The sequence below is a fragment of the Callorhinus ursinus genome, unplaced genomic scaffold (assembly GCF_003265705.2).
Source record: "Callorhinus ursinus isolate GAN/ISIS: 27379988/994484 unplaced genomic scaffold, GSC_fseal_2.0 scaffold10, whole genome shotgun sequence".
Classification (NCBI taxonomy): domain Eukaryota; kingdom Metazoa; phylum Chordata; class Mammalia; order Carnivora; family Otariidae; genus Callorhinus; species Callorhinus ursinus.
Window position 1 is genome coordinate 12398842 of NW_027397072.1, and position 12512 is coordinate 12411353.

The 12512-nt window shown below is 49.5% G+C and overlaps 1 long non-coding RNA gene across 1 annotated transcript in view; it reads left to right on the forward strand.

Moving 5' to 3' along the window:
* The window catches only part of LOC141373477 (uncharacterized), a 36025-nt gene extending 25318 nt beyond the window's left edge, over positions 1–10707 (forward strand). Inside the window, exons 2-3 of the long non-coding RNA XR_012379534.1 lie at positions 8798–8887; positions 10606–10707. This is a non-coding gene — a long non-coding RNA (uncharacterized lncRNA). The remainder of the gene's footprint in view (positions 1–8797; positions 8888–10605) is intronic.
* Positions 10708–12512: the final 1805 nt, after the last annotated feature.

The window sequence follows — 12512 nt, forward strand, 5'->3', positions numbered from 1 at the left end:
TGTATGATGATTAACATAACAATAAAAAAATTAAAAAAAAAAGAAAATGGGCAGTGTTTGGACTATTCACAGAAAAGAGGACATTAATGGCTTTAAACATATGGACAGAGTCTTGACCTCACCACTAATAAAAGAAATACAAACAAAATAAGTCAGATGATCGTGTCACCTTCTAGTTCAAACTGTCCTCCTTTTCTACCTACTCAAAATGTAAGCTGAGGGCTTATAATGGCTTGCAAAGCTTTTCACTGTCATACCCCTATTAGCATTCTGAGCTCATCTTCTTCGATTCTTCCTAGGTCACTCCCCTCCAGCCATCCTGCCTTCCTGCTGTCCTTAGAATACAAATGTGTTCCTGCCTCAGGACCTTTGCACTTGCTTGAAATGCCTTTTTTCTCATATATTTGCCTGACCTGCTCTCTCATGTCAGTCTCGACTCAAACATACCTATTTCTGAAAAGTCTCTTTGAACACCTTATATAAAATAGCATCTGCTCATCATTCTCTATCACCTTTCCCTGCATTGTCTTCTTAACACCTATTATAGAAGAGATCTATGTGTTTCGTGTCTGTCTCTCTTTAGAAAGTGTCTCACAGAGTGAGGATTTGGTCTGCTTTGTTCACTGATATGTCTTCAGCCCCTAGACCAGCTCCTGCATGTGGGAGGCATTCATAAGTATTTGCTGAATTGAAAAATTGCATTATTCTGATGACCCAGGGCTGAATTCTCATTAAGGTGAGATCCTTCTTTGGTTCTACATAAAGAACAAGATGTGTGCTTTTTGGACAGTCTTTTTCGAAGCTGTTCATGGAGGGAGCTGCACGATGATGTGGTGTCCTGAGGATTAGGGCAGAAAATTCATGTGAAGCATCTAGGAATGTGGCTGTTTCCTAGGAGCGCATGGGGATGTCGGGGGATGGAACTCAGTGGTTTTCCCGTGGTGGAAAGAGCACAGAACAATGCTCCAGAAGGCTGGATTCTGCTCCCAACACACACACTTTGCTTTGATTCTGGGCTCAGTCATCTTTATTGTGAAGACAGGGGTGCTATGGGCTGAACTGTGCTCTTCAAACTGTGCTCTATTAAAGCCCGAACACCTAGTATCTCAGAATGTGACTGTATTTGGAGATAAGGTCTTTACAGAGGTGATAAAGTTAAAATTAGGCCTTGAAGGGGATGCCTGGGTGGCTCAGTCAGTTAAGTGTCTGCCTTGGGCTCAGGTCATGATCCCAGAGTCCTGGGATCAAGTCCTGCATCGGGCTCCCTGCTCAGTGGGGAGTCTGCTTCTCCCTCTGCCTGCCACTCCCCCTGCTTGTGCTCTCTCTCTCTCTCTGATAAATAAATAAATAAAATCTTTAAAAAATAAATTAAAAATAAATAAATAAATAAAATTAGGTTGTGAGGGTGGGGCCTGAATCCAGGTTCTCTGGCATCCTCATAAGAGAAGAAAACACAGCAGGGATGTGTCCATGAAGAAAAGGCCATGTGAGGATAGAGAGAGAAGGTGGCTGTTGACAAGCTCAAGAGAGAGGCTTCAGGAAAAACCGCCCTGGCAACACCTTCACTTTGGACTTCCTCCAGAACTGTGAAAGAATACATTTCTGCTGCCTCAGCTGCCCAGTGTATGGTACTTGGTTATGGCAGCCCAAGCAAACTCACACGCGAGGGCAGGGGGAGGCGGGGGGAGGACACCATGGAATCCCAACATGTCCTCTGGTTCTCACTTTCACCCCAACTCCACCACTTGCCAGGTGTGGGACTGTGGGCCTGTTACTTAATGTCCCTCATCCAACGACCATGAGGGGGCCAGAGCTGATGAAGGCTAATGTCAGATGCTCAGCACAATGGCATCACCTCTCGGGATAACCGAATCCCACCGGGTCTTAGTTTCCTCATCTGTGTAACAGTTATTTTAGGGATGAAGCAAGAGAATGTCTGTGACTTGTACAGGGTGAGTGTCCGATAGATCTTAATAGCTTAGTTATGATCAATAGTGACATTCTGCTTTGTTAGCGTGAATTCAGCAGCAGTGTATATTGAAACTCAGTACGAACATTAACAACACAATGGCTTAATGTTTACTGAGGGCTTAAGTTGTGTCAGATGCTATCCTAACATTTTACACGAAGTACATAGTAAAGAACAAAATGACGTGCAAATAACATAAAACTCTTCTTTTTTCACTGATTGCTATGGTCTGAATATTTGTATGCATCCCCCTCCATTCATATGTTCAAACCCTAACCCCCAGTGTAATGGCATTAGGAGGTGGGGCTTTTGGGAGGTGTTTATGTCATGAGGGTGGAGCCCTCATGAATGGGATTAGTGCCCTTATGAAAAAGACCCAGAGAGATCTCTTATGTCTTTATGCGAGGACGGGCAAGAAGTGGGCAGTCTACAGCCGGGAAGAAGACCTTCACCAGGACCCAGCCATGCCGGCAACCCTGATCTTACACGTCCAGCCTCTAGGATTGTAAAAAATCCATTTCTGTGGCGTATCAGCTGCCCAGGCCGTGGCATTTTTGTTATCTTGGTTGAAATGGACCAAGACACTGGTCATGTTCACTGCCTGTGAATCCAAGACTGGAGGGAACAACAGAGCTTTTTCTAGCAGAGATTTCAATCTGAGCAACACTTTCATTTAATTCTATGCAGGCTTTGAATTTGCCTGGTTCCTCGTTTCAGAGAATCGGTAAATATGTCTGAGAGAAGTGGATATAATCATTCAGATTCCATGATTTCAAAAAAAAAAAAAAAGAAAGAAAAGTGTGCCCCCTCACTATGCCCTAAAGTGGCTGAGGCCTGACTTGCGGGGGTAGGGGGGACAGTCCTGCTGATGCCCTGAGGATGCAGCTGCTCATCTACGGGGTTTCAGAAAATAGTTTAACTAATAGTTGAATTTTCAAGTCTACCTCTTGAAGCACCATCCCTCCCTTCTTAGGGTATGCTATAATTCACATTCTTCTTTTTGGGATTGATGGTCTCCCTTTTATTATTTCTCTGCTGTCACCAAAGCACCACTGATACAAACTCTTGACTATAACAGCTTATGCGCGTAGTGTGATTTATCATTTGACAATGTTTGCAGAGCTACTGTGTATGGAGGGCTAGCCTGTGCCATTATCGTTATGTAGAATCCCTCATTTCTTTCTCCCTGAAGCTATGGATCTCAGAGAAGAGGAAGGTGGGGCTCAGAAAGGTCAGGTAGACTCTCAGGGCCATAAAGCTGGTGCACATGAGGCATGGGCCCACCTGATCTGTTCCAAGGCTCCCTCCCTTCCCCAGGTTGCCTCTAAGAAGGCATCTCCCCACTAGCAGGAGAGAACACATCGGGTATAGGGACTTCCAGCTCTGGGCTGGGGCCCGGAGCCCATACTGCACATTGAGAAGGCTGAGACATTTGCCTTTCAGAGGAATTCTGATGGGATTCCTCTACAGAGGTAGTTCTTCAAGTGTGTTTGGAATATAATTTGAGGTAGGAAAATGCACTTGCCCACAAATCAAGACTCTCACACAAGGAAGGCCAACCTGCTGTTTTATCCCAGAGAGGTGAAAAGGAAATCGATCCCTTGTTCACTCATTTCCTTAAGATAGCAGGGAAATGGGACAGTAGATACGCCAAACGTTCGTTCGGACTCCAGGATTTTAAAATGAAAGGAGACTCTGCAAGATTGCTAAACCAAAATCATTTGTTCATGAAATAAATACTAAGAACCTACTCTCTGCCAAGGATGCTGTCAGGTGCTAGGGCTACAGTGGGGCTCGGACATGGTGTTCCCTTCTAACAACTCACAGCTTATCAGGAGAGGAAGGTAAGTACACAGCAATGTATACTCCATTGTGATGGGTCTGAAGCACAGGGTCTGTGGAATGGGAACCCAGGAAGAAAAACACAGTTCATTTTAACTGGGCCAAGGAGGAAAGTCTTCCCAGAGGAGGTGACATTTGCCTTGGACTGTCAAGGATGAATAGGAGTTTGTTAGGCCATGCTAGGCAGCCCGAAAGTCATGGGTAAAGGCAGGGGGCACGTGGTGGCCCACTGTATTTGTGGCCAAATGGGTTCTGATGGTGGGCTGGTGATGTGGGAGCCTTCCTTCAGTTGTGATGCCCTGACTGAGGGCTTTTCAAGACCTTGCCCCTGCCTGGCTGTGTGGGCTTCAGGCAAGGCCCTTACCCTGTGGGGCCTCAGTTTCCTCTCCTGCACAGCAAGGGTGTCCAAGGGATCTTCTATGCCCTGTGATTCAGCCTCTTCCAAGGCCTGAGGTCACCCTAGGCTGGCTGATTTCACTTTCTAGAGAGAATGGGGAAAAAAAAGTGAATTATTTGTGCTTCAAGAGAAAGTTAGACCAGTCACTTCTTTGTTTGTGGACTTGTCTTTGTCAACTTCCTCAGTGTGTTCCCTGCTTCGGCACCAAAATAGCCCCCTAATTATCTATAGGCAGTAATTGCATCTTCCCCACCGAAGTGGGGTTTTTTTTCTTTCTTTTTTTCTTCTTCAATTTTTTTTTAGAATAGACATTTGTATGGAGTGAAGAAATTGTGCAAAATAAGCAACAAGGTTGTAATAGTTCTGGAATATCACAAAAACTATTAGCAAACAAGTCCCACTGGAATCCCTTGGCCCGCGGGGGGAATACAGAGCGGCTGTGTTTACAAGAGAGGGCCGGCTCGGTTAGGTGCGAAGGCTGGCGCTAGGGGCTGGGTCAGTACCTGTGCGCAAATGCTGGCTTCGGGCAAGTCACTTCCTCTCCACAGTGTTTCTCATCTTTCGAACGGAGGTTGGTCCCGGGCCTTCCCCACCACCAGATGCACTGAGCTGCACCGTCCCCAGCTTGCAGAGCTGACTGCTTCAGCTCACTCCCTGCCAGGCCCCAGGGCTGGAGGTTGGGATTTGGAGATGGAGGAGTCAGAGCCCTTGGACTCAGGTGCATCCCTGCTTCTTGCTGAACTCCTCCGGGAGAATTCAGAAACGGCCCTCACTGCAAGCAGAGGAGAAAGATTTGGGGAAAAGTTTGGGTAGGGTCTGGGAAATGAAGGGCAGGAGGTGGGGAAATGGCAGATGGCTAGAGAGAAACAAAGCATGCACCTGCTAAGCAGAGGTCAGGGTAGAGAGGAGCCACAAGAAGGAGACAGGGTTGGAAGGCTTCCTGAGTGAGGTTTGCCTGGGGGGCCAAGGAGAGGGAGGGCAGTGGCTTCAGCAAGCGAGCGGCAGGGAGTAGTGGTAGACATGGCCGCCTTTGTGGCCCCGATCCATGCTTCAAATCCTCGTCATGGGAGAAGAATTCTTCATGTGGCATGCTCAGGCCACGGGCTGTCACATACATGGCCTCATTTACTCTCTCGAGCCCTCCAATGGGGGGTGCATTACAATTTGCATTTTACCCAGAAGGCAGCGAAGGCTCTGAGATTAGAGGTTAGCCCAAGGACACACAGACAAAGACAAGACCAGAATCCAGGGCTTTCAGCAACTTGGGAAATAGTCAGTTGGCATGGTTAGCAGTCAAAGTTCTTAGCTGTCAGCCACCCAAACGATCCCGGGGGATGTGAACACAAGGGGAGTTCATTCAAAGAGTCAGAGAGTCCAGGAGGGCTAGAGACCTAGGCCTGTAGTGGGAATCGAATGGCAGAAGCATACGCACAGACACGGATGCCTTTGCCGATGCGTGCTGCTCGCCCACGTGCCCAGCCTTAGGGACCGGACTGTTCACGGCCACAGCCGCCTGCCAAGCACCCACTACTGCCCAGGAGCTCCATTAGCTGCACCTACTACTTCTCCCTGCACCCCGCCCCCCGCCACATAGTGTCCCACTTCCTGCCTCAACGACCCTGAGTCACATCTAGGCAGCTGCGACTGGTGGTGAAGACCAAGCCAGGAAGGAGCACGTGCACCGAGCTGGAAGTCAGGGCTAGTCATTTTTAGCCTGTATCGTGGGCGTGGGCTCTGACTCCCATCAGGACTCGTGGGTAGCTAATATGTGTGTGGGGGGGTTGTCCGATTTGGGGGGCCAAAGAGAATGACAAACATCCACTCAACACGGTTATGGGGCACACGCTGCGAGTCCTGACCGTCAGGGGTTCCAAAGAAGAAGCGCCATTGTATGGAGAAGCTCAGTGCTTGAGCTCTAAACCCAGATCACCCCCCGCGGGCCCTCCAGCACCTCAGCAAGGTGGATAGGACAGAGCCGACAGTTGGAGAAACAGAGGCCCATCAAGGGCAAGGAATGTGCTCAATGTTACGGAGCTCATGAATGCAAGCTGGCCTCGTACCCAGGAACTCGGATTTGAACTCCAGCCTCTTTGCAGTTCATGGAGACCAGGGTGCTGCAGGAAACAGGGCTCCACTCTGAACCAGCCAGGCCTGTTTGACACTTGATCTGGTCTGGGGAGGCGGGGTGCAGGGACCAAGCATCAGATCGGAGATGCAGGGCGGCTAAGCGTTCTGTGTGTTTATTGTGCCCGAACTGAATCCACCTCTTGTCTGTGCTTCTCCCACGAGGGGGTGTGTGGGAGTGCTGTGCGCTGGTGGTGGAATTCAAGAATGTCCATTCTTTCAGCCGGGCGGGCAGCAAATGGCTCCTCGTGCGTCGGTCGGTCTTCGTGGGGACATGGAGGGCATTTCTTTGAGGCCACGGCTGGCGGCATCTTTGGTATTATGGGACCTCAGCTGACTCTAAGTTCAAACTGCAAAGAGCTGAAGGGCAGGCCACTGGCTGGACTTCACTGGTAGCCTGGCCCATTTACTGAGGTCACCCAAAGGCAGCGGGAAGGTTCTGGACCCCAACCTTGGACCTTGGGGAGGAAAAGCATCCTGGCAAAAGTGTGTCTGGCCCTGTTGCTGACGCCCCCAGCACAGTTTACCTTGTCTGCTTACCTGCCTGCGCCATCAAGAAACCCCTGTGGCAACTTCAGGCTGTGAGCCTGGACAGACTTTCGGTCCTGGGGGAAGATCACCGAATTTGGAGTCACATGACTCAAACACCAGTCCCAGATCTGCCACAGCCTAAGTGCCCAGCCCTGGGCAAGTCACTTAACTGTGCTAAGCCTCAATTTTCTCTTCCCACAAATGGGATAATAGCATCGTGAGGAATGATAGAGCTTGCAGATGTGAAAGCTTCAGAGCATAGGGTCCATAATAGGTCCCTAATGAATACCCGTGTCGGGAGTGAACCAGGGAAGGAGCCAACTTAGGGCGGCCACAGGGCCCCAGGAAGTGGCTCTGGTGTTTATTGCTCACGCTGTGGTTTGTATTAGGCCATGAGTGTCTCGTCCAACAGCATCATTCTAAACTCGGCAAGACTGAGGTCTGGAGACGGGAAGGAACTTTCCTGAAGTCCTATGAACCTATCCCTGGTCCCCTAGTCTCTTCTCCATTATCTTGCTGTGTTGCCCACCAGCTTGTGGCCATCAGGTATATTGGGGAGGGGGGGCTGCTGTTGGGAAAATGAGTAACACAGGCTTTCAAATCCATCAGACTTGGGTTATGACCCCTAGCTGGAGACTTTGTCAAGGTCACCTAATCTCGTGAACCTCAGTCTGTCTTATCTATAAAATGGGGATAGTAGCACCAACCTCATGAAGATGAAATGCCCGATTTCTTGAAGACATTGAAAGGAAAGTGCAGACAGGTGTGGCTGGCCAGGTAGAATCAGAGCCCACTTGTCCCCTGCTGGATGCCGTTGTCCCCGGGGCTGGCCGGGCAGAGTCACCAAGAGGGCACAGATGAAGGGAAAGTAGCAGGCTCTCCTCCAAAGGAGGACAAAGTCAGACTCCGACCAGCTGGTGTGACCCGGGGCGAGGGACTGCCCTTCTCTGGCCTTGGCATTCCCATCTATAAAAGGAGGGGGTTTGTGGTTTGCTTAGATGGTTTGAAGAGCTCTTCATCTCTGATGTTTAAACATTCTCTAAATGTATTAACTTCAGAACTCCTGGCGGTATTTCCAGGGGCCAAATTTCTTACCAGGTCGGTTTTTGAAATAATGACGAGGGAGCTCATTTAGTGCCTCTGCCCATACAGGCAATTCCTGGTCTGGAGGTGGCGGGGGGCTGGGGGGGCACATTTTCTGCACTCGTGCACAGGCCAATTTTCCAACATCTTATGTTCTCCAATAGTAATAACTGTGATTTCTACGAGATGGTTCACTCACAAAGGTCTCTCTGTGCCAAGGTGCCTGGGGCTGGGGTCTGGGCATACAGCTCTGGCAGTCTTTTCCCTCTGAGAATGTGTCTACACCTGCAAGACAATTAAGCAAATAATTTAAGTGAAAAACCCACCACTGTACACCTGAAATATGGTAATAATGGAGAAGGAAAAAAAAACTTTGTGGGAGTGTTTCTAACATTAATTATCTGAATAATTGCTTCAGATATTCACTTTGCTTACTTAGAAGTAGCTTCAGTAAAGGGAGAGTTCTCCCCAGATCAAGATACAGGGTTTCTAAATCTTCCCTGCAAGGCCCAGGAGGGTGGATCTTTGTCAAGGGCTTCCCTGAAAATCGGCGCACAGGGAAAAGAGACTGTTCTTTGGGTTGGGGAAAACCTGGGCTTGAATCTCGGCTCTGCCACTCGCCACTTGCTTCCTGCCCTCTCTTAGTGCCATCCTGTGTCACGGCCCCGGCCTTCAAAGGAGCCTCTCCATTGGCCTAGAATGCTCTCGTTCGCTTGGCAGCCTCACAAAATGCTCCTTATTCTCTGAGGCCTTCGAGTGTTTTCCTTTCCGTGAAGCCTTCCCTGACCCCAACCTACCTACACACCTGGCCTGAGCTAATCAGCCCCGCATTCCCCTCTGTGTCTGCACAGGCCTGGGAGCAAAGTCGGTCCTTTACACACGGTGGAGTGTGTGGATGAACTGGAAGATCCTTTTACAGAAGCTGGCAGACCTGAGCACAGGTGAGGGGGTCAAGATCCTTGGAGCTCATAGCAGAGTCTGGTGTGTGGAATGTATTCGAGGAATTTTTGCTAAAACAATAAATGAGATAATGAGTGAATGAATGACCTGGAGACGTCATAATTAGGTTGAGGCAATGCAAAGTATCTTGTTCATTCATTCATTCATTCATTCATTCATTCAATATTGACCATGAACACAGATGTCAAGGAAAAAGTCAGACATGGTTCTTACCATTATGGAATTTACATCTATGGGGCAAGCAAGTCATTACCCAGGAAACTGCAATAAAATTGATAAAGGTAGGATGTTACGGGGATAGCTTGCCAGGGAAACCAATCTAGTCCTCCTGAAATAAGTGATTCTTAAGTTAAAAACTGAAGTGTGGGAAGAAACTAACTGGATGGAGGGGTAGAGATGATACTCCATTAACGGAGACAGTACCTGCAAAGGGCCAAGGAGGGTGGAGAGCAGAGGATAGTGGAAGCCGAAGGTTGTGGGGGGAGTAAAGGACGTGTCTTAAGAAACCTTGGGAGCGCTATTGAGGAGTCTGGTCTATGTCAAGGGAAATGGGGAGCCATCCGAGGACTTTAAGGCTATGAGTGACAGGTTTTTAGAGCTTCATCTAGCTACAGAGTAAGGAACGAATTGGAAGCAAGCAAGAATAAGGAAAGAGCAGTCCGAGTGAACTGCCTCCTTTCAAAGGGTGAGATTCTCAAGACAAAGATGACATGTAGAATAAAAAATGTGTGTGGTTGAAACGACCATTGAAATTACATGTATCACCAAATACCGTCTGCAGAGTTTACTGTTGCACTGATCCTTGGTTCCAGAAGCTCACAGTGTGACTGGGCAAGGCCCCATTCCCACTAACAGTAAAGGACATCATAGTAGAAGCTTTCCCTCTGCTAGGAAGGGTCTCAGTAAATGTAAGGGAACCTCTGGAGAGAGAAACCATGTGCTCAAATCTCCTGGGAAGTCATCCTTGTCGGAGGCAAGGGTTGTCCAAAGCACTGACATTGACAAGTAGATATGAGTAGGGGGAGGGAAGGGTTCCCAAGTAGAGGCCGGAATGAGAATAGTGTGCTGTATAGACCAAAAAAAAAAAAAAAAAACTTACCTTGAAGGAATTATTGGAACCCAAATGGTTGGAAACATCATAAGGTGATTTTCTTCAGATTTAATTTCTCATCTTAAAAAAATTGTTTTTAGGGGCACCTGGGTGGCTCAGCCGATTAAGCATCTGCCTTCAGCTCAGGTCATGATCTCAGGGTTCTGGGATCGAGCCCCACGTCAGGCTGCCTGCTCAGCGGGGAGTCTGCTTGCTTCTCCCTCTCCCTCTGCCCCTCCCCCCACTCTGCGAGCGTTTTCTCTCTCTCTCTCTCTCTCTCTCAAATAAATAAATAAATAAAATCTTTTTAAAAAAGTGTTTTTATCTTCAAGATATGTGTAGAGACATTTGCTTGTGACAGGTTGGACTGTATTGTTTGGGCCTGGGAAGCATTTTGGCATGAGATCAGTATGAATTAGACTGAATTGGATTAGCACGGGCTAGGGTGATCGCTCTGAGATAGGCTGGATGGGTTGGGTTATACTGGATTGAGTTGTTTGGGTACTAACTGGAATCTGATGGAATTTGTTGAGATGGAAATATTGGACTGGCATGGGTCAAATTTAATTGAATCATGTTTATTGCCATGCATTTCTTTTGTTATTCTAGGCTTCAAGGATTTCAGTTGGCTGGCCTGAACAGAATTCCAAGTGGCTGATTTGGAACGAGTTGGAAGAGCCTGGATTACATTAGGTTAGCATTGGTTGGCTCAGGCAGGTCTTCGGAAGGTTCCCAAAACTCCCTGAGAGTGTTTGGTGAGTCCATTTTGTGATATGTTTGCAGAGGGAGAGTTAGGGCTGTGGACTCCTGGGCAGATTGGTGAAGCCACATCTTAGGCAATGCCACTTTGGGCCCATCTGGCTTCCCTGTCTAAGCTCCATTTTTTTCTCTGAGCCTCTATCCCGGCTTCTGCGAAATGAGGGGAAGGAAATCCTTCACAGTTCACAGAGTATTCCCATACGGTTTTCCGTGGAACCCACATCCGCATCTCTGTGAATTCCACACCATTGTACTGATGGCAGAGACGTCAGTGTGGGAGGATGAGAGCTCTTCCAAGTCACATGGCTAGGGGGCATCTGCCATTTGCAGAGGCCTCCGGGGGGGGCTCCTCACTGAGCCTTTAGGAGCCACTGGGGCTCGAAGCTGGGGGCTCGACAGTGGTTCCAACTTGCCTGCGAATGCATGTGGTGAAGTCTGCCCACAGCGTGGCTTGAGTTTGTCCCCCTTTGGCATCTGCGTGGACACAGTCCAGCGACCCTGTAATGGAGCAGTCCTGGGACTCACAGAGAGGTGTCGGGGGAGCAGAGGACTGGGGTCCCTGACATAGAGGAGGAGGAAGACAGCGAGCTGGGCTGGGTTTTCTGACCCGAGCCCCCAGCTAGAAAAGACATAAACCAGCCCTGGTCAGTGAAGCCCTCCTGGCCCGTGTGTCTCACTGGACAAATGTGCTGGGCAGATGGTGAGCTGGCTAGTCAGGAGACTTTGATGTGAGTCCCGCTTGGTGTCACGTTTGATGACCCATCCCCACATCTCCAGACCTTGGCTTCCACCTCTGTGACATGAAGACAAGGATCGTCTCCCTGTCAGGACTATGGGTGGAAGGACCCAGAAGGCCCCAAAGGACTAAGGACCCGGTGCATTGTAGAAGCTCTGTACGAGATCACTTCTCCCTCTCTGCCTTAAGGAGCCCCACCTTGGAGCCACTTAGGCTGAGCAAAATTGGTATCTACTATCCATCCCCAGGTGACCTCCCGCAACCCCTTCCACCCTGGGCAGGTCGAATGACCTGTGACCCCGAGGTGTTGACAGAATCTCTGGCCTCTGGGAAGGAGAGGGTCACTTTACTGAGTTTGTGCAAATAGATAAAGAACAAAGTGGCCCATAAATCAGGGCAACAGGAAAAACAAATAATTCTCTTCCCCCTTGGGGAAGAAGCAGCAGGGATATGGGTGGATGGGGTGAGGGGAAACCTGTCCAGGCCAGTTCCCTCCGCCGTTTCCCCGGATGCAGCAGACCCCCGCGCCCCCCCCCCCCGGCCATGGGGAGAGGCAACCTTGGGAAGGGGAAGGTGTGGGTGGGGCACCCTGTCCCTTCCTGGCGATGCCCCTCTCCTCAACTGCATCCCTAGACCTCTGCCTCTTTTTCTGGAACCCGGCCCCTGGAAGGAGGTCGGCCTGGGGTTTGGGGAGAGAAGGTCTGTTTCCCCCTATGGGCATTACTAGTTATGCCGCAGAACGGACAAGTCAGGAATGGGCCTCAGAAGGCTTCAATTGGAATGTCACGATCCCAACAGACCACCATGTGGTATACCAGCCACGCCCCGTTCTGACTCTGTTTCCCCATCTGTGCCCTGGGAGGCCACTCCCTGTCCTGCCTGCTTCTCCAGCACATGGAGAGAGTGACAGGAGACGTTCCCTGCACGACACCCTGGGGCACCGCAGGGTCCTGGGAAGGCTGCTGGCCCTGGCGCGGGCTGCCCAGGTCAAACCCAAGCTCGGGGCCAGGAGAGTGGGCAA